Source organism: Caretta caretta, chromosome 22 (assembly GCF_965140235.1).
Source record: "Caretta caretta isolate rCarCar2 chromosome 22, rCarCar1.hap1, whole genome shotgun sequence".
Lineage (NCBI taxonomy): Eukaryota > Metazoa > Chordata > Testudines > Cheloniidae > Caretta > Caretta caretta.
Window position 1 is genome coordinate 10,447,741 of NC_134227.1, and position 20,345 is coordinate 10,468,085.

General features: G+C 41.9%; 1 protein-coding gene across 9 annotated transcripts in view; it reads right to left on the reverse strand.

Moving 5' to 3' along the window:
- Window positions 1-20,345, reverse strand: part of ARHGAP32 (Rho GTPase activating protein 32) — a 400,497-nt gene that overhangs the window by 201,120 nt on the left and 179,032 nt on the right. The gene's annotated exons all lie outside the window — the stretch shown is intronic.

The window sequence follows — 20,345 nt, forward strand, 5'->3', positions numbered from 1 at the left end:
GGACTGTTGAAAATCAGGTTAGCTACTTATGTGCCTAAATATGGAAGAATTATTTGAAATATTTAAACAAGCTGGGCCTAAGCAAACAAATATAATTTAAAAAAAAAAACATGAATCAATAATAATAGACACAATGAAAAGGCATCACAAAATTTACATCTGTCATTGTGTGGGTGGCAGAAGCTTTCAATTTATGTGGTGGCTTTACCGTGCATAATCTTTTATCCATACCCATTCCAGACACTTAATTTTCCTACTCTGTCATCTAATGGCGTTTCAGTCCTGAAAAGAAAGAGTGAAATGGACATGTAATATTTTGCTCCACTCACACGGATAAATGTGAGTTGTATCTGTGCCATTCAGTTCTTATCTTAGCCTCCCTCAAAAAAATTTAATGTTATTTAAGACCCAAGTTACCTCATAAATTCTTGATATATCACATATCTTACACTGGAATAATTAAGAGCTTCCTTGGTATATACATATAGGAATTAAAATCATTTTGTTTTAACTGAGCTATTTTCCATAATGGTTTGCCAATTTTACATGATTTCTAATACCATATAAATGATCTTTTATACCCCCCAAGAGATCAAGAGGTATGTTTGTAGGTGGGATTTCTATTTAATTTATATTTAAGTAAGATACAAATGTATAGCACTGAGGCACAAAGTTGTTCACCTGGGGAAGAATTTCATGTTTATGTGCTGTGGCTTTGATCATTTGAAACATCTCAGGATAAAAAACATTTAACCCATAGACCTGGTGCTCAGAAAGTCCTCCATAAGGATGTTCATTGGTCCAGAAATTTACATAGGAAACAGGGCTGTGACATCCATTTTACTGCAATAACTGTCAATACATTTTTAAATAGATTTTGTTCATGTTTTAGTGTTAGATGCTAGACAGACATTAAGGAGTTCCAATGAGTTCAGGAGAAACTGGAATTATTTTTAGTGTGACCAGAGAACCAAATTCTCTTTCAACCTTACACTCCAGTTTTCTTCTCTTGTTCTCTTTACATTTAACAGATAAAAATAAAATCAAGTATTGTACCTGTCTATATCATTCTGTGTATTACTGTTTCATCTTAACCTTTTTATTCTCATTATAGGGAAGACTGTTTATGTACCAAGCCATGGTGAAATGGGATACTGCAGCTTTAATTAAACCTGTGTGCATATTTTTTCCCCATGATAGTTCCTGTATGCATTGCAGTCTATCAAGAAGAGAAATTCCCACCTTGGCTACTTAATAGAGATGGGTCACTTTCGCAAAATCCAGATTGACTGGAAATATGCCATAATTCAGGAGGTTTGGCATCCACGGCTTTGGTGTACCCGAAGCCCTTTTAAGGCTTTAAAAATTATTTTCACTGGAGAAAAATCAATGAAGTGGTATAGACATACACAAAACCTTACAGTCCATTTAACATGTCCCTGCCCTGAGCAGCTTCCCATATAAATAAGGATGTAACATAGTGATGGATGGCAATATACAATGCTAGGACCTGGGCTGCAACAGCAAAGGTTACAAGAAGCCCAGTTTTCCTCCTCACTTACAGCAGGCTAAATTGGGAGTATCTCCACTGAAGGTCACAGAAAATGCCTGAATGCATCCGATGAAGTGAGCTGTAGCTCACGAAAGCTTATGCTCAAATAAATTTGTTAGTCTTTAAGGTGCCACAAGTCCTCCTTTTCTTTTTGAGAAAAATATATGTGTAAGTGTGAGGAGAATCAGGCCTGAGTGGTGCTCACGGTTACATACAGAATTTGCCACATATCTATATAAGAGAGGCACAATGGTCCACAGGTTAGGGCACCAGCCTAGGACTTGAGAAACTTGGGTTCAATTCCCTGCTCTGCCAAAGACTTCCTGTGTGACCTCAGGCCAATCACTTAGCCCCTCTGTGCCTTAGGTTTCCATCTGTAAAATGGAGATAATAGCAATGCCGTACTTCAAAAGTGTTGTGAGGATAAATGCATTAAAACCTGTGAGGTACTACAGTGATGAGGTCTATATAAGTACACACCAGTTGGAGTGTTTCAATTTACTTTCATGGGTTTTAGGCTGGGCCCATAATGGGATGTGGAGGGAACCAATTATGTCCAAGTTAGCAGACAGGCAGAGGATGGCAAGGACAAAGCAATGATCCTTGGTCTTGTCCGGGAGCGGCTCATTAATGACCATGGCAAGAGCAGTGGAGCGAGCACAGTGCAGAATGCAGAGGTCAGATACAGTATTTCCTGCTTCACATACAAAACTATACAACATGAGTGGTGTCCAAAACAATGGATGGCATAGAGGTGGCAATGCGGGCACTCCAATGTACCTTCTCTCATAAGGCAAGAACAATGAGAAGGCTGAGTAAAACCCATCACCAATGTTGGGAGTAGATGGACCAGTGCTGTGCTCCAGAATGCCATTCTTATGTTCCTAAACTTGTCTGCAGAGAGGTCTCTGACCAGAACTGAACAGCTGCCAGAAGTTATTAGGTTTAATAGAGAGTAAGTGTACACTGTGATTTACAAACATGGAAAAAGACATGGCCTTTGCCCCAAAGAGACCATTATAATTCAAGGTAACAGCACACTATATGATATATGAAACTTGCAATAATCATACATGCATTTCAGAGGTACTCACCACTGAAACATATACATGCCAAGACTCAGTTTCAGACAAATCTACACGGTAACATTGGTGTTGCCATTACAGATCAGGTTAGTGGCCTCCCCTCGCACAGTACCCTGCAGCTACCATTCGCCAACACCTGAAGCTTCAGCGAAAAGCAGGCAACCTCCATGAAGCACTTTGTCAAATTGTGCAGTACCATAAATGGGATGTGGGAAAGAGGATCCTTCTTGTCCCCTTCAAGCAATCAATCATCTCTGACCAGGGGGATAAAATCCAATTGCTTCTGTAAACAGCTGAAAAATGATTATTGAGAAGTATCTACCATTCATTACTTGGTTTCTTTTTTAAATAAGAGGTCTGTGAAAAAAGATAAGGACTTTAAGCAACAGAGGTGAAATCCCTGAGGGCTTACGTAGGACTTAAGTAGTGTACGGGTTCTCTGCACAGAGTCGAATTCCACTCTAGTTGCATTAAGCACTGCCCTGGAAAGAAAAGGGTTACTGCAATTAAGAATGATGCCTCCTCCACCTTTCGGCACTATTGATTTAAACTGGAGCTGAGGACATTCAACCCTTCTCATAATTGGGCTTTTGATAGCCTAAGCAATATTTTAACACCATTGCCTCACAAAGAGTCTATGTGTAAAACATTCAGTACATGTTGCAGAAAAACAAATACAATATTTAATTCCTTAAATAAAGCAATCCCTGACCTATCTGCGTTCATAGACAATTAATTTGGTCAATAGCATTAATAAAACACTGGATGGTCTCATTGTGAATTCCAGTGTTAAGAAGGAGTACTTGTGGAACCTTAGAGACTAACCAATTTATTTGAGCATAAGCTTTCGTGAGCTACAGCATCAGATGAAGTGAGCTGTAGCTCACGAAAGCTTATGCTCAAATAAATTGGTTAGTCTCTAAGGTGCCACAAGTCCTCCTTTTCTTTTTGCGAATACAGACTAACACGGTTGCTACTCTGAAACCAGTGTTAAGAAGACAGCCAATGTAATATATGTTGTAGCTCTTAATACATAATACAGTAACTACCTACAGCAATAAATGTGCCCCTCCTGTGAGCATTTTTTAGGTAGAGCCTGAAATAGATTGCCTGTCTCGATTTCCATGGAAAAGAACTTCTGTGGCATGAAAAATAATTTTCCATTTCTCATTTGCAGCAGAAGCTGGTGCCATGTGAAACCAGGTAAGTGAAACTGACAGGAAAAGATGTGCTCAGAGCCAAATGACAGCAGTAGATAAAGCTCACCCCATGTCGGACTCAAAGCGGAGTAGGCAAAGTGCACAGCGCAGAACACTTCAGAACCAGCATTTATCTTTGGAAAACTCATCTTGTTCTCTCCCTTCCCAACTGAATTATGTCCAAATCATACTAGGAAAAGATCCATGCCTCTCTCTATCCCATCAGTGTTTATTAATTTAGATGGTCCACAATGAGACAAATGTTAAAATCAAGGGCTTGCTGCAGAAAAGCAATCCAGTGGGCTCACTGAGAAATCTTAAATCAGGAAGCATTAGTGGGATGCTGGTTCTCATCCGAGTCAGAAGTCATTACTGGAAGTACTAACAGAAAAAAAGAAAGTTTGGTTGATGAAAGAAGAAAAATTGAGATAAATAATAACTAACACATACTTATTGCAATTATATAACTGTTTGCCTCCCAACTAAACGCAATTACTTTCCATCCCAAACATGCACACATTGAAGTTCCCACTATCAGTTTACACTTGTTCTGAAACCTTCCATGGAAATCGTCCCTAAATTATTTTTCTCTCCAAATATAAACAAAATCCATTACAAAGGAATTTGTCATCTTTTGTGCTCCTTGTCACAGTAATTTGTTTTTAAATATCATTTTGAAACAGCTGAATTATTTACATTTGAAAATTAACTGGCGACCCTAGGCAGCTGCTACTTTTCGTTCCTTATTTTTTATGCATCGGTGTCCCGTGGAAAACTAGTAACTGCATAATAAATCTGCTTATGCAAATGATTTACTCCAATTCTCACGGCTAAATGTCAGTGCTATTTCAATCTGCATTTGTCCAAAACCTGGTAAACAAGTTAGGGCCTGATCCAAAGCCCAGTCTATTGACTTCAATGGGTTTTGAAGCAAGCTTTTCCACAACAAGAGAAGGAATACTTGTGGCACCTTAGAGACTAACCAATTTATTTGAGCATAAGCTTTCGTGAGCTACAGCTCACTTCATCGGATGTATACTATGGAAAGTGTAGAAGATCTTTTTATATACACACAAAGCATGAAAAAATACCTCCTCCCACCCCACTCTCCTGCTGGTAATAGCTTATCTAAAGTGATCACTCTCCTTACAATGTGTATGATAATCAAGTTGGGCCATTTCCAGGACAAATCCAGGTTCTCTCACCCCCCCCCCCCCACACACAAACCCACTGGGGGGGGGGGGGGGGGTTGAGAAAACCTGGATTTGTGCTGGAAATGGCCCAACTTGATTATCATACACATTGTAAGGAGAGTGATCACTTTAGATAAGCTATTACCAGCAGGAGAGTGGGGTGGGAGGAGGTATTTTTTCATGCTTTGTGTGTATATAAAAAGATCTTCTACACTTTCCATAGTATGTATCCGATGAAGTGAGCTGTAGCTCACGAAAGCTTATGCTCAAATAAATTGGTTAGTCTCTAAGGTGCCACAAGTACTCCTTTTCTTTTTGCGAATACAGACTAACACGGCTGTTACTCTGAAACACGACAAGAGAGTAGTTTTAACTAGAGGCAATCGGAAATTTTCCAACAAACATTTTCCCCATCAGAAAATGTTGATTTGTCAAAACCAAAACTTTCACCGGGTAGTTTATTAAGTCAAGGATGGAATTTCTGGTCAAAAACATAGAGACACCGCGAGAACTGCCAATAGCCCAAGTGGTTGAGGCGTTCGGCTGCTATGTGGCCAGCCCAAGTGCAAGTCCCTGCTCTGCCTGCCTCTTCTCTCTGGCCCAATAAATAGTTAATTATTTATATACAACAGGAGAGATTGAGAGAGCTACCACAACTTGATGGTTAGGGAACTTCCCTCACCTGGGATACAGCAGACAAAGCAGGGACTTGAACCTGAGGCCCCCCTATTCCAAGCAATTGCCCTAACCATGTAGCTGTTGGGCTGGGGGGAGGGAGAATGGAATGTGCTTCTTTCCCCTTGCCCCCCACCCCCCTGCAACAAATTTTGAGGTCTCAGTTTCATCCTGATGCAGAACAAAAGCCAACACTTTGAAATTTTTCACAAAAGGGAATTCTTATTTTAATCAATAATGTTTTTTAAGTTAAAGCCAGAACTAACATATTCACATGGCATAAGTCATTCATACACTCAAAACCCATACATTCACCATAAACAACTGGGCCAATATTTTCAAACTTTGGATGCCTAACTTAAGGTACCCAAAGGCCATATTTAGGCATAGAGATGCTTTTCAAAAGGCTAACCTATGTAATTTAGACGCTTAAGTCCCACTGGAAGTCAATGAGACTTTAACACTTAGGTGCACTGGAAAACGTTACTGCTAAATTCAGGAGGCACTGTGGGGTCCCAGCACCTGTAATATTCACTTCCTGAGTTGCCTTGTTTTCAGCACCCAGGTTTGAAATGTTTGGCCTTGATATCCGCAATCGTTATTTAGTGTAGCTGAAGTGAAATTTAAATGACACAAAACCTCTCAGGCATAAATAATTTAAATCCAACAAGTTCACAGCATACCAGAGCATGAAAGAGTTCTCGCTCAAAACAAACCTGACTGGGTTTATTAGAAAACGTTCCTTTCAAGCACAGAAGTCAAGACGCCCAATTTGCTAATGCAAGTAAAATTAGAGAACAGTCCGATAAAAGTGTTCCAGTAGTTGTAACAGTAAATAAGGTGGCACAAAGGGAGTCAAAGCCTTCCCTAACATATGGGAGTGCCCAGTATGGACAGAGGCAGCTCCTACATCTCCCTCCCTGCAGACTCTGGCGCAAGCGCGCGTTGAGGTGCGGAGGGGCAGGGTAAGCAGAAAGGTTGGAGCACAAAGCACTCCAGGAATCCTCAGCTGCTTCATTGGTGCCTAGGGCAGATTGCCTCCAAGGCTACTCTACGCCACTCTGGGGCTTAGCAGAGAATCAGGAAGCCGCAACCAGTTTCCTGAGATTTTCTCCTCCCACAGTCCGCACTCTGCTGTGCACAATGTAACCTCAAGGTGGAATTGTGACGCGTGTTCTTCAAAGAAAATCGTAAATATTACCTCTGAACGTTAGTCTACTTTGACAACCAAGTAACCGTGCCATCCTGTTATCAGAATCTTTGTCCCCACTTTTCCTTTTACAGTCTGAACTTGCAATGTCAAGTCTGAATCCTGCAAACAACACACGTTCTTAGTCCCACTGAGTTCCATGGAGCTACTCCCACCTGCGCAGAGCTCACTGCAAGCCCTATGTACCACTTGGAGCTGACCCTCTGCGCAGGAATGAAGGTTACCCCTACAGAATGGATACTAGGTAGCCATGTACAAGCTTCCTCCCTCCCAGTCAATATGTCTCAAATCCAGTTTGGAGGGAGCTGACTGCCTCTGTGGGTCTGAAGGGTGGTCCAGCTGATGGGTTTTTTCAATCCTTGGCATCTTTGCTAAAAGTTAGGAGCTAGTCAAAAATATCAATTGCTTCTGATGAGGATTTTTGAAAGAATGTTTCCCCTTAATTTTCTACAAAATATTTTCATTTTTTTCGCTTTTACCTTTTCACTAAAAACATGGCTGAAGATGGAAAATTTCATTTTGGTCAAAAAGCCATTTTTCATCAAAAACAGGGTTTTTATGAGAAAATACTACCCGGCTTTACTGAAAGGGCTAAAAGGGGGCCTGTCACTGTGGACCATGATGGGGTTTCTTTCCGAAGCAGACACTTGTCCACACAGAACTCAATGGCAACTCAGCATCCTTTAGAAGGTAATAAATACAAACCAAAGCTGGCTTGATACCAGTGCCATGTGGAGTATTTACAGTGATTGCCACTTTTCGTTTTCAAAATATGTTCTACAAATATCCACCGGTCACTCAGAGGTAAAAGACTAGTACCATCAATCTCTCCCTGTTCATATCACTTGCTAGATACACAGATAGTGTGCCTGAGATGCAATGAAGTTAGGACGATTGTTCAGCTCAGATTCTAACCTACTCCCTAGCCTTGAAACCACCCAGCCTCCTTGAAAACAAAGTTCTTGTTACCCCTCCTTCAGATGATACCAAAAACATCCTGATCACAATACATGAAATAAAATAAAACCACCCTGTTAAAAACCCAACGTTAGCAATAACAAACTTGTTATGTATTTAGTAAAAAAAAAAAAAAAAAAGGGGGGGGGGCGAAGAGGGGTTAACCCCAACAGAAACTGTTGGCCCAATCCTGCAGTATTTACTTGCCAGCGCAGCACCCTTGAAGGTAAATGAGGGCTGCAGAATTGGGCCCTTTGTTTGAACTGGACAGAGAGTATAGAAACTGGACAAAATAACTGCATACGTTACTGAAGTCTCTTGCATACAGTAGCACTGTTTGACATGAATACAAGTATTTGGGAGTTCTTTATGATCAGCTGACACTGTTTAAATTGCTGGATGTAAGTACTGTATATGGTTTTATAAGAAATTTTTGCATATGCAGTTAAATATCACAGTAGGTGCATTTCAATACTTTCAGAGTGACGTTTTCAAGATTGCCTATGAGATTTGTACACCCAATAAAAATTAATAGAAAATTCAAATCCTTTAGGCAGGTTGAAATTCTCAGCTTGAAAACAAAATCTAAGTGGTACATTATTCGATTAACAGCTTCCAAAAGGGGGAAAAAACTGGATTTCCAACTTGAGTCTGTTTGCAAAAATGTACTGGATTTAGATGCTATTTATGGCTTGATCAGCAGAGTGCAGCAGTTGAACACTGAACAATCATCTATGGCTATGCAAAACCAAGAGCTCTCTTCTGATACAAGAGCATCGTTGTGTAATCTAGTGCACCCTCGCACAGAAAAGATTGGGGCCCCACACTGCAGTTAGAAAGGATTAAATACATTTCACATTCCAGATACAGCAAGTAGGGATTGAAGGTCCTGATATATTATTTAATTATAGCAACTCATGCCACTCCGTGCAGAGAAATAGCTGTGAGAACTTAATGCAGGTCACAGAGGCGTTTTTCAGGAATGAATAAAGGACTGTGAACTCTGTCAAAATGTTACCAAAAAAGAAGTTATTGTACCAAAAAAAAAAAAAATCAGTATTATTAAATCTTCTCTTTGTTCCTCACCCAATGCAGAGTTCTTTGATCCCCACTGCACAAAGGCATGAAAAGGTCTAGTTATGTCACACTGGGAAGCCGCATGTTTCTTGTGTTTTTTAAAGCACAGCAAGAAATTCTTGTCATTTTAATTGGAGGATGTGTAGTCTCGCTGATTAAGACACAAGACTGGTGATTCAGGGAGACGTGGGATCTGTCCTCAGCTCTGTCACACAATTACTACATCACCTTGGGCAAGTCACTTCATCTCTGTCTCTCTTCATTTCCTCCTGTGTAAAATAGCAGTAAAACTGAGAGACCTCACAAGGATGTTGTAGGGTCGCAGTCACTGAAGTCTCTACGTACTTTTGAGATTCTTGGATAGGGTGACCAGACAGTGTGAAAAATCAGGACATATGTGTGCGCGCGTGTGCGCGCGTGTGTGTGTGAGAGACGCCTATATATGACAAGGCTCCAAATATCAGGACTGTCCCTATAAAATTGGGACATCTGGTCATTCTGGTCATTCTATTCTTGGATGAAAGGCACTGGAGAAGTGCCTGACAAAGCCCTGGCTGGGATGATTTAACTGGGAATTGGTCCTGCTTTGAGCAGGGGGTTGGACTAGATGACCTTCTGGGGTCCCTTCCAACCCTGATATTCTATGATTCTATGAAATATTACTATTTATTTGTGGACAGCTATCCCTACACAATGGGACAACCCTTTTGCTCAAGAGAATAAAGAGAGCAATTCAGTTGCCTGCGCCTCTTAATTATGCACATTGTAGGGAGAATGGTCACTTTGGATGAGCTATTACCAGCAGGATAGTGAGTTTGTGTGTGTGGTTTTTCGGAGGGGGGTGAGGGGGTGAGAGAACCTGGATTTGTGCAGGAAATGGCCCAACTTTATTATCATGCACATTGTGTAAAGAGTTGTCACTTTGGATGGGCTATCACCAGCAGGAGAGTGAATTTGTGTGGGGGGGTGGAGGGTGAGAAAACCTGGATTTGTGCTGGAAATGGCCCACCTGATGATCACTTTAGATAAGCTATTACCAGCAGGACAGTGGGGTGGGAGGAGGTATTTTTTCATATTCTCTGTGTATAAATAAAGTCTGCTGCAGTTTCCACGGCATGCATCCGATGAAGTGAGCTGTAGCTCACGAAAGCTCATGCTCAAATAAATTGGTTAGTCTCTAAGGTGCCACAAGTACTCCTTTTCTTTTTGCGAATACAGACTAACACGGCTGTTACTCTGAAATCTTCTATAGCTCGTGACAGATGAGAGAAATATGATAGAAAAGAGCTAGTGAGAGAAGGGGCGGTGCTTGCTGTCAGTACGGTGCATCGACTCTGAACATTGTCAATTCCAGCACCCAGAAACCAAGATTTAAAAAAAGATTTTGATTTGTATTATTTTTGGAGTTTAGAACGTTCAACTGCATTTTTCACATTCTTTGTCACTGTGGTTGAATTTTTTTAGCCAATAATTACTGCATGGTGTAATTTACAGTGAATTATTCTATTTCAAGGACTACACAGGGTGCATTTTTCTATTCCTAGCATCTCCTCTCCAAAGATAGGCTTTTAAATACTGTCATGAGCAGGCAAATTTTAAGGGATGCTTCTATCTTCAGAGCAGCAGTGGAATCTTGGAGGAGTTGGGTCATCCATTTATCGGCCTCATGTACCTCTACAGGTAAAGAAAAATGTAGCTCACGCTCACTCCTGGTTATTCATCTCTCACTTTTCTGGAGTTTGCAGTGTATATTGATCTGCCCTGCATATATGTCACTAAAAGCAAGGATCCAGCCCCCTGGGCCTAAGGATAGTACGTAATACAAGTCCTGGAAATGGAGCCTGTCACACAGAGTGACATACACTGCAGCACCTTGAACACAGAAACCTCCGCATAGTATGTGAAATTCATCCTTGTACAGACAGCCAGCATAAGACTTACACAAAATTTAAGTCCCTCATCTGTACTTGCTGGGAAGAACCACCACAGAAGTCCCACACTTGCATTTCCTGTCTGTTATTTCATAGGTGAGGTTTGTTTTTTAAGATACACACACCAGATGCATCAAGCCAAATGAGTGCTTAGCTCCTAATGACAACATGAGCATGATAACTACCTGGGAGCCTTAAGGTTGGATTTGACACTGCTCTGGAGAGGCTACAGTAAGAGCCGCTTATTACATTCACAAAGACGAGCTCAACACAAGGAGCTGCATACAGTGCACTGCCCTACTTAACAGTATATTGGCTAAGGAATGTACTTTAAGGAACAAAAACCTCACATACAATATGCGTGGGAAAGGCAGCCAGGATTAAAGTCTTCTGTACAGCTTACAAAATGTATCTGAAAACAAACCACAGGGAACAAAATATCCAGTGAACATCACGCCTTGATTTCAGTTACTTTCTTGCTTGCTTTAAAAAAAAATCAACGCTGTTAAGAGGTACGATTTCCATAGTCTATTGATTTACTGCAGTTTAAATACAAAAGAACAAGGGAGGCTTTGGGTTATTGTGCTGAAATACATTTCTTTTACATGGAAAAAAAATCAAAATTACTGGCTTGAAGTCAGCTCGGAACCAGCAGGTGCAACTTTAGTGAAGGTCCCTTGGCCATATTCAGTGATGATGTAAATGACAATAAGTAAGATGGTCATAAACGGTGTGTCTACAAACAAAGTGATTTGGACATGGAGTGGGGGGAGAGAAGGGGCAGAAGCTGGGAAGGCAGAACAAAAAGCAATTTATACTCAGCTCTGTCATATGCTTCTGTCACTGAGAGCAAAACTGGGCCCTGATTTTGACTTCCATGGGAGTTGCAGGCACTTTAAGTAGATTCTGAATGCACAACTGGTGTAAGATCCACTTGTTTCGCACACCTCAGTGTCACAGCAACGTAAGTTATATACACAACAACAACATGCCGTTAACCATCCACAAGGTTCTGAACAGCAGAAGTTAAACTCACCAGAGTTTAATTAACTTTTGGCTTTCCCATGCAGCAGTAAATTAAGAGCAGCAACAGAGGCTGTAGTGGTGTCAGCAGAATCAGGAAGGCAGTTAGCAACATTTTGTTCATTTGTTTGTTTAAATGAAAGCTGGGGGATTTTGCAGAAACTGATAGTTTAGCCCCTTAATCCTCCAAGGAAATTTTCCTTCTCTCCTGCAGCGACTAGATGGGAAGAGTTTTAAATCCTGGACCTTTTCAACCATGCATCTCCCACACGTTTAGACTACAGCACCAAGAGGCTGAGGTAAAACCAGGCCAGCCCTAAAATGTACATAGCTGTAATACAGTATATCATATCCAGTTTCAGTAACCAATATTACCCAGCTGACCACATACAAACAAAAGGAAAAATGCTGTACCACAAACTAAGAATTAATAGTTACAATTTTTGGTTCGCCAAGTAGTCCCTCTAGACGCTTTCACGCAGAGCAGTAATTTCTTGTTTGCAGCTTAGGCCACATACCAGATCAAGAGGAAATGCAGAACCAAAAGTTCCCCTTCTCTACAGCTCTCAGCTTGTTTGAAACAGAATGATCAACAAGACAATTGTGAGAATGCATGGCCAGCTTGTAGTATGAGTGTCTGAGAACAAGATGACTGCATTGAGAAAGGACAAAATAATCTTAGGACCAAATCTGTTCTGAGGTACATTGATATATCCCTAGAGTAACTCCATTTAAACCACTGGAGTTACTCCAGATTTGCACTGGAATAATTTTAAGTAAAATTTGACTCAGATGCCCTAATTCTGATCTCACTTACACCAGTGTAAACCAGATTTCACTATTCTTCTGATACACCAATACAAGATTAAAATGAGGTCTTTAGGCTGAGATTTTCAGAAGTGCTCAGCACTTTGAAATTAGTGGGATTTTTACCACCGAGTCTAACAGCAGCAGCATTAGGTGAACTCTGAGCCCTTTTGAAAATCCCACACTTTATATATGAGGGCCAGTGGTCTGATTTCCACTTGGGAAGTAACTATTTGGAAAGCCAAAGGTAAAGGGGCAGGGCTGGACTTTTAAGGGAATCCTGAGCAGACCATGAGATGGACCCCACTGCGGCCACACACACAGAGTCCTCTGGCGGGCGATATTGCTAGGCTCCCCTAGAGCATGGGTTCTTGAGAGTTAGCACTCCACTCAGATGCAAGGGGCAGTTCACACCTCACTGAGCTATTATTTCAGAACACCTCCGGACGTGGGACGTGTAGTACCTATGCCTTAATCCAGACCTGGGTAAAGGAACTAAATGAGAGACACCTTGGTCTGCAGGGTGACTCTGATCAAGAAGCTTAAAAACCCTGATGAATGGAAAAGCCTGGCAGCACAAACCATGCAAACTTCGTTACTACAACTCTATGACTAACACCCAGAAATTATGGCTATTACATGAAAATTATCCCCAGGATTGTGCTCAAAATGCTCCACAACTACATTATCTGTACTAACACCTACCAAGACAGCTTGCCCACTTTACAATATGTACCACCTTGCAAAATTACACTACCACCACAATGACTGGCAAAAACCTAGCAAGGGAGTATTAAACTGAATGTACTGGACAACAGTTCAAACTAAAGATCTCCATAACTTTCAGTGGCTAATTAATTGCTTCACAACTGACTGCTGTTGAATCATGCTGGAGAATGAATTCTTCCCACCAAGAGTGGTTTATTGATTTTTTTTTTTAAATAAATGCTGCAAACATATTAACAGTGATTCAGAAACAGCTCTCAGCCTCTTTCTGCACTCTCTGGATGTATTTCAAGTGCTAAATAGAATATTCAAGCTTGAAGCCATTATGAAATGCTGAACTTCCCCACCCCAGTTGAACTGCAATTAAGATCCATCCCTAGGTTTTGAAAATAAAGAAGAGAAAGTTAAACACCAGCTTTTCATGATTTGTCAAAGGATGTTGATTTTTAAAAAGGTTCCTTACAAAGAAGCCAATTTCTTCAGCTCCCACATACATTTTTTTTTTCTTCTAAGCAATCTAGTGCTGGTGAAAACTGATTGACAACCCTAGAAATCTAGAGTCTTACCTAGCAAGGACGCACAGCTTCTTAGATAACTGCAGCATTTCCCACACTGCAGCATTACAAACTACCTAAAGAGGGACCATCTGGAAAGGTGAGAAGATAGTTCATTATCCAACGTTAATCCCATCCTTTGCACCTCGAATCATGACAGACGTGTCCCAACTCAGGTGGTATTATCTGTTGTTGTTTTCACCAGTAAGAAAGTGGGCTGAGACAAAGAGAGCAACCATAAGATGCTCAATATACAACAGAGACCTATGAAAGGGTCTGTATTTTAATGCAAAGATTCTAACACACAAACATTATAAAATCAAGGTGGCTGAGGTAGTATCTTTTACTGGACCACTTCTGTTGGTGAGAGTTGGTCCAATAAAAGATATTATGTTACCCATCTCGTCTCTCTAATACCCTGGACTGACCATGCTACAGCTACGCTGCATACACAAACATCATGAAATTCAGAGCTGCAGTTCCCACATTAATCATAACTTGGCCCTCCTTGCCAAATTACAGTTAATATGGAAATTATGCATGCCGTTTAGCAGAGCAGTATATATACAGTACCATAGCGTAGGCACATTTTGCACAATGCACATTAAAACACCTTTATGCCTTTGTACGCAGTGTGGCAGAGGATCATCAGTGCTGTGGCAACCTTAGCTTTGAATTATAAGCGTGCATTCAAAATTTCAGCTGCAGTACCATCATTTGTTTATTTATTTGCCTCTTTAAAATTAAAGGGAAGAGTTGCTGGTGCTGTTATGCAAACGCATGACCAAACTATCTCACACTGCAAGAGACTGCATTTACTGCAGTGCACGGTTGTTCATTCCAAGACAGACACTGGCGCACCATGGGCTTACTGTAGCACATGTCCATGAGGGCAAAAGACCTTGAATGGCCAGCCTAAACCCATCTGTGCTTATTTCTAGGTGCAAAGATCCACACAAATGACAAAACAGAGGTGATCAGCACATTAGCAATAAGACAGATGAGAAAGAGAAAGACATCTGAAAAAGAAAAACATTTCTGGCAGAACTTTAATACCCCGTTTAAAGGTAACTGCTACATTCCTTAATCACAGAAGCCTTCCTTTTTACCCCCTCCCTTTCAAAGCATTTCACATTAGCAGTCATCTCCAAGACAAATTCTTCTTCTTAACAACAATCCTGCCCATGTCAGCAGGAAAACCTTAAGTTAAACTACTTCCAGGCTGACTGTAAATTATTATTAATCATTACTAATTGCTGAGCTTTGGGCTTGAGAGCACATATGAAGAAGGCAGGCAGCTCCTGTGGGTACACATCTTGGAAAAGTCTGAGTGCATTCAAACAATATGTGTAGGGTAAATCCTGAGCTCCTCACTACTCAGCATACCACAACATACTAAGGATGCAAGGGAATCCTAGATGACTGGTAAGTTTTCCTCTTGGTGTAAAATTGCACTGCAAGATGGGTTTGCTCTGTTTTCAGTGTGTATAAAGAACAAACAATATTAGTTCTCCAGCTTTGCAAATTAAAATGAAATGACTGTTATAAATTAATACCTACTGCCCAAGTTACAGTTTCCATTCTGGTATAATTGAATCCTTTTAATTGTCAAACTCCAGTGGAAGCCTATGTGCCAATTAAATGATTGTGCCAATTATCAGAGACTCCCAGGGATGCTCCATGCTGGGCGAAAGTCATTTTTATTTCACAGACTGTTTTAAAACAAAGCAAAGTACTATGCACAGAGAAATTAAGCCTTTTCAAAAGCACAGAGAAGGGAAAGTACATATTTTCAAACCTGGAGGGCAGCGCACACACACCCCCCTCTGCGGTAGTAAAGCCTGCAGTTGAAGCCCAGAGCCCTGCTTCCCCATCGGGCAGAAGCCCCAAGCTCAACCACCCCACCATCCTGCCTCAAGCAGAAGCCCCCTCTCCTAGCCCAGCGGCTGAAGCCTGGAGCCCCAAGTACACCCTTGCAACCCTGCTGGGCCCTGGAGTTTTTATACATATTGGCCAGGGGGACGAAGGAAGAGAGAAGATGTGGGAGGCTCCAGTAAATATTCTATGAGAATTTTTGCCCTGCTGACACTTATTGCAAATGAAGCTAGATGAGACTGGTTGAATCCACAGTTGCTCCTTACCCCTTTTCCTGGGCAGTGTAGAGTTTGTATACCCCACTGCACCAGCATATCACATACACATATACTTTCCTTGTTCTAGATGAAAGGCTTATTGGACAAAAACACCAGAGTGATCCCCTTTTAGTGGCTAGCCCCCTGATAGCACTACAGAAATCCTAACCTCAATCTGCATGTGAAATATCCACTAAGAAATGTTTTCTCTTTATTTTGAGAACAAGACTCTCAGAGTTTAATTACATCATTTGCTTTCAAAAATTTATGCCCTGATAATACTAACAAATAGCTCTAATATTCTAAACATACAGTCAAAACAAGTAACAACATCCCCACTGACAAAATCCAACACACAGAAACTCTTTCATCCTCGTAGGGTTGCCAACTTTCTAATCCCACAAAACCGAACATCCTAGCCCCACCCCTTCTTGGAAGCCCCACCCCCTTCCCCAAGACCCTGCCCACGCCCCCACTCCATTCCCCCTTCCTCAGTGGCTCACTCTCCCCCACCCTCACTCACTTTCACTGGGCTGGGGCAGGGGGTTTGGGTACAGGAGGGAGTGAGGGCTCTAACTAGAGTGCGGCCAGAAATGAGGGGTTCAGGGTGCAGAAGGGGGCTGCAGGCTGGGGCGGGGCTTGGGGTGCGGGAGGGGGTGAGGTCTCCAGCTGGGGGTGGGGATGAGGTGTTTGGGGTGCAGGAGGGGGTTCCGGGTTTGGAGGGCTCAGGGTTGGGGCAGAGGTTTGGGGGCGGGGTTACCTCTGGCAGCTCCCAGTCAGCAGCGCAGCAGGGAGGCTAAGGCAGGCTTCCTGCCTGTCCTGGCATCACGGACCGCACTGTGGCTCAGAAGTGGCCCCCAGTTCTGGCTCCTAAGCGGAGGTGTGGCAGGCGGCTCTGCACACACAGCTCTCACCTGCAGCCACCGCCCCCCAGCTTCCGGCCAATGGGAGTGTGGAGCTGGTGTTCAGAGCAGGCAGGAGCAGCCTGCTGAGCCTCATGGCCCCTCTGCCTAGGAGCTGGACCTGATAGCCACTTCCAGGGTACAGCGCAGTGCCAGCCAGGACAGGTAGGGACTAGCCTGCCTGAGCTCTGCAACACTGGCAACTGCACTTTTAACAGCCCGGTCAGCGGTGCTGAGTGGAGCCGCCAAAGTCCCCTTTCAACCGGGTGTTCTGGTCGAAAACTGGACACCTGGTCAACCTATTGCTAGGTCTCATTCAGCTGGGCTCTCATATTTACCTTGCAGGACTTCAAACTCTTTGTGAAATGACCACAAAAGGCTGCAAACCAGCCCAACCTGCAACCCAAAACATTTACTTTTCTATTCAAACATGAAGTCTGACAACTGCTTTTTGAGATCTATAGTAGAACCTCAGAGTTATGAACACCTCTGGAATGGAGATGGTTTGCAACTCTAAAATGTTCATATCTCTGAACAAAACATTATGGTTGTTTTTCAGAAGTTTGCAACTGAACATTGACTTAAAACAGCTTTGAAACTTTTTACTATGCAGAAGAAAAATGCTGCTTTCCCTTTTTATTAGTAGTTTAGATTTAACACAGTACTGACGATTAGATTTTTGGGGTTTTTTTTGTTTTGGTTTGGTTTTTTTGCTGCTGCCTGAGTGCATACTTCAGGTTCCAAATGAGGTGTGTGGGTGACTGGTCAGTTTGTAACTCTTATGTTTGTAACTCTGAGATTCTACTGTATTGTGAAAGATAGATAAAACAATTTCCAGTGAAAGATGGAGCACGTATCTGAGTGCTCTAAATTAACTTATATTTATGGCGATGGGTGCCCTAAAAATAGACAGTTCCTGCTCTTTTTAGTGTTCACAGCATCTCAAGCCACCACCTCTTCGCAATCTACAAACACATACAGAGACCATTTGTTATTTATTATGCATTAGTCCAGCGTTATGAAAACATAAAGCACTCTATAAGTGCTTATGATTACTTTCTGGCAGGAAAGAGGGGAAAAAAACCATTGTGATCATCTTAGTGCAAATAAATACGTGAATTATTCCAAGAGAAAAGAATGCATGCACAAACGCAAACAGCACAGTCCGACACACGAATGGATGAGCACTGCAGACCCATTTTGACAGCACCTTCCAAGCCCTCAGTATTGCTGCTAGGGTCAGCATTTGCTTACCTGGGCGGAATGCATAATTTGCTTACAATGACAAAGTCCTGCATATATCTGTGCCAGCTGTTTACCCCTGAAAGCCGTGGGGTGAAAAAAAAAAAAGATCAGTACTACTACCAAAGAACAGCCATCCATTAGCGCTTCCATTATCCGTGGGCTAAATTAAGAAACAGCAAAACCTGCCATTTGTGACCTCTGCAGATACTAACCAAAAATAAATCTTAATTTATGAAAGTACAAGCTTCTCGTGCATAAAACAAGGAATCAGCTATTGGAGGAGTCAGCAAACCGAATGGCTGATAGGAATGCAGTGAAAGAATCAGAGAAACGAAGGGTTGGAAAGGACTCCAAGAGGTCATATAATCCACCCCCTGCCCCCGATGCAGAGGCAGGACCAAGTAAACCTGGAAGACCATCGCTGGCAGGTGTTTGTCTAACCTGTTCTTAAAACCTTCCAGTGGTAGGGATTCCAAAACCTCCCTTGGTATCCAGTGCTTAACTATCCCTCTAGTTTTTCTTAACATCTAACCTAAATGTCCCTTGCTGCAAACAAAGCTGATTACTTTTTGTCTTACCCTCAGTGGACGTGAAGGGCAATCCATCACTGTCCTTTTTATCATATTTTGAAGACATACCGGGTCTCCTGTCAGTCATCACTATCCTAAACTAACATGCCCAATTCTTTCAACCTTTCCTCACAGGACATATTTTCTAAAAAAAAGAAAGAGAGCAAAGGGGGAAATCCCAGGCTTAATATATTACCTGGAAAGATATAATATATGGTAAATGGCACAGTCTAAACAGACGACAGAAATCTACAATTCAGGACATCTAAATCAAACACCCTGAAAACATGAACTCCTCTCTCTATATACTTTGACCATTAAGATGAAATTGGGGAGGAACATTGGAAAAGGGAATTTATACACTGAGCAGAGTAAACATGAGTAACTGAAACTGCTTCTACCTGTCTACAATTTATTCAGGTAATCATCAGGTTGAAATTACACCATGAATACAAATCCAAGACTGGACATTTCAGCTTCAGTTGCCTCGTATGTCTGTTCCAGGTTGCATCACACCTGGCAGCGCAATAAAGCGGGAAATGTCAGAGCCAAATTTTCATCGTCATCCTTCTCAAATGGTATTTGTTACAGACACTTGAATCTCTGGCTGTCCAGGAGGACAGGTTCTAAGGAGTGAATCAGCGGTGAATGCATTAAGTGCCGTAATGGTTCTAAGAGTAAAACTGCTTGAGGCTCTGATCCTGCAAGTTGTTCCAGGTGGGTGGACCCCTGCTCCCCTATGTGGAGCCTACCTGGTATGCTCAAGGGAACAATGAAACCCAACCCACTGATGTCATGAGTAATGTTAACTTTTAATTTTCTAATTGAGCCAACTCCACCTCTGGAAAAACACGGCAATGAAAACTTCAACCACATCCAATTTCCTTAGGCTCAGGACTTGGGCCACTGGAAACGTCTTGCGAGCAGCTAAATGCGTTTTCTGAATTTCACTCCAGGAGGCCCAACGTTTTCAACCCAATTCTCCTGAGTTTTTAGCTGCAGGACACAAATTGCGACAAGATTATTGGCTGCCTGGCCTGAAGTCACTCTCTTTCTCCACCTTCCCACAACTGACATCTATATTCTCCTTCCTTTCCTGCAAGGTATGTGATCCTGAAGCTCTCCTGCAGGGGAAAAAAGTAGAGGAAATGGAGGGCATCTGGAGTGTTTGTCTGGGGAACGTGTTTACTCAAGAATGGGGGAGGGGGGGCCCAGAGAGGGGAGAGAGCCTGGGGTGGTGTTCTTGGTGACATTAGGCAGACAATCCCTACAGAATTTACAGGCTATTTCTACAGGATTTTTAATCATTTCCTGAAGCATCACAGTGGCCCAAACTCACAACTACTTGCTAATTCATTTTTCCATTCAAATGGCTAATCGTTCAGATTCATCATTAGAAAATGATAGTTATTCCCTGTATCAGAGAACTGTACATACAAGAGAGACACTAGAACAAGAAAAGAATCAGAAGCAACATTTTCTGGAAACTTGCCACTCTCAGATGGAGC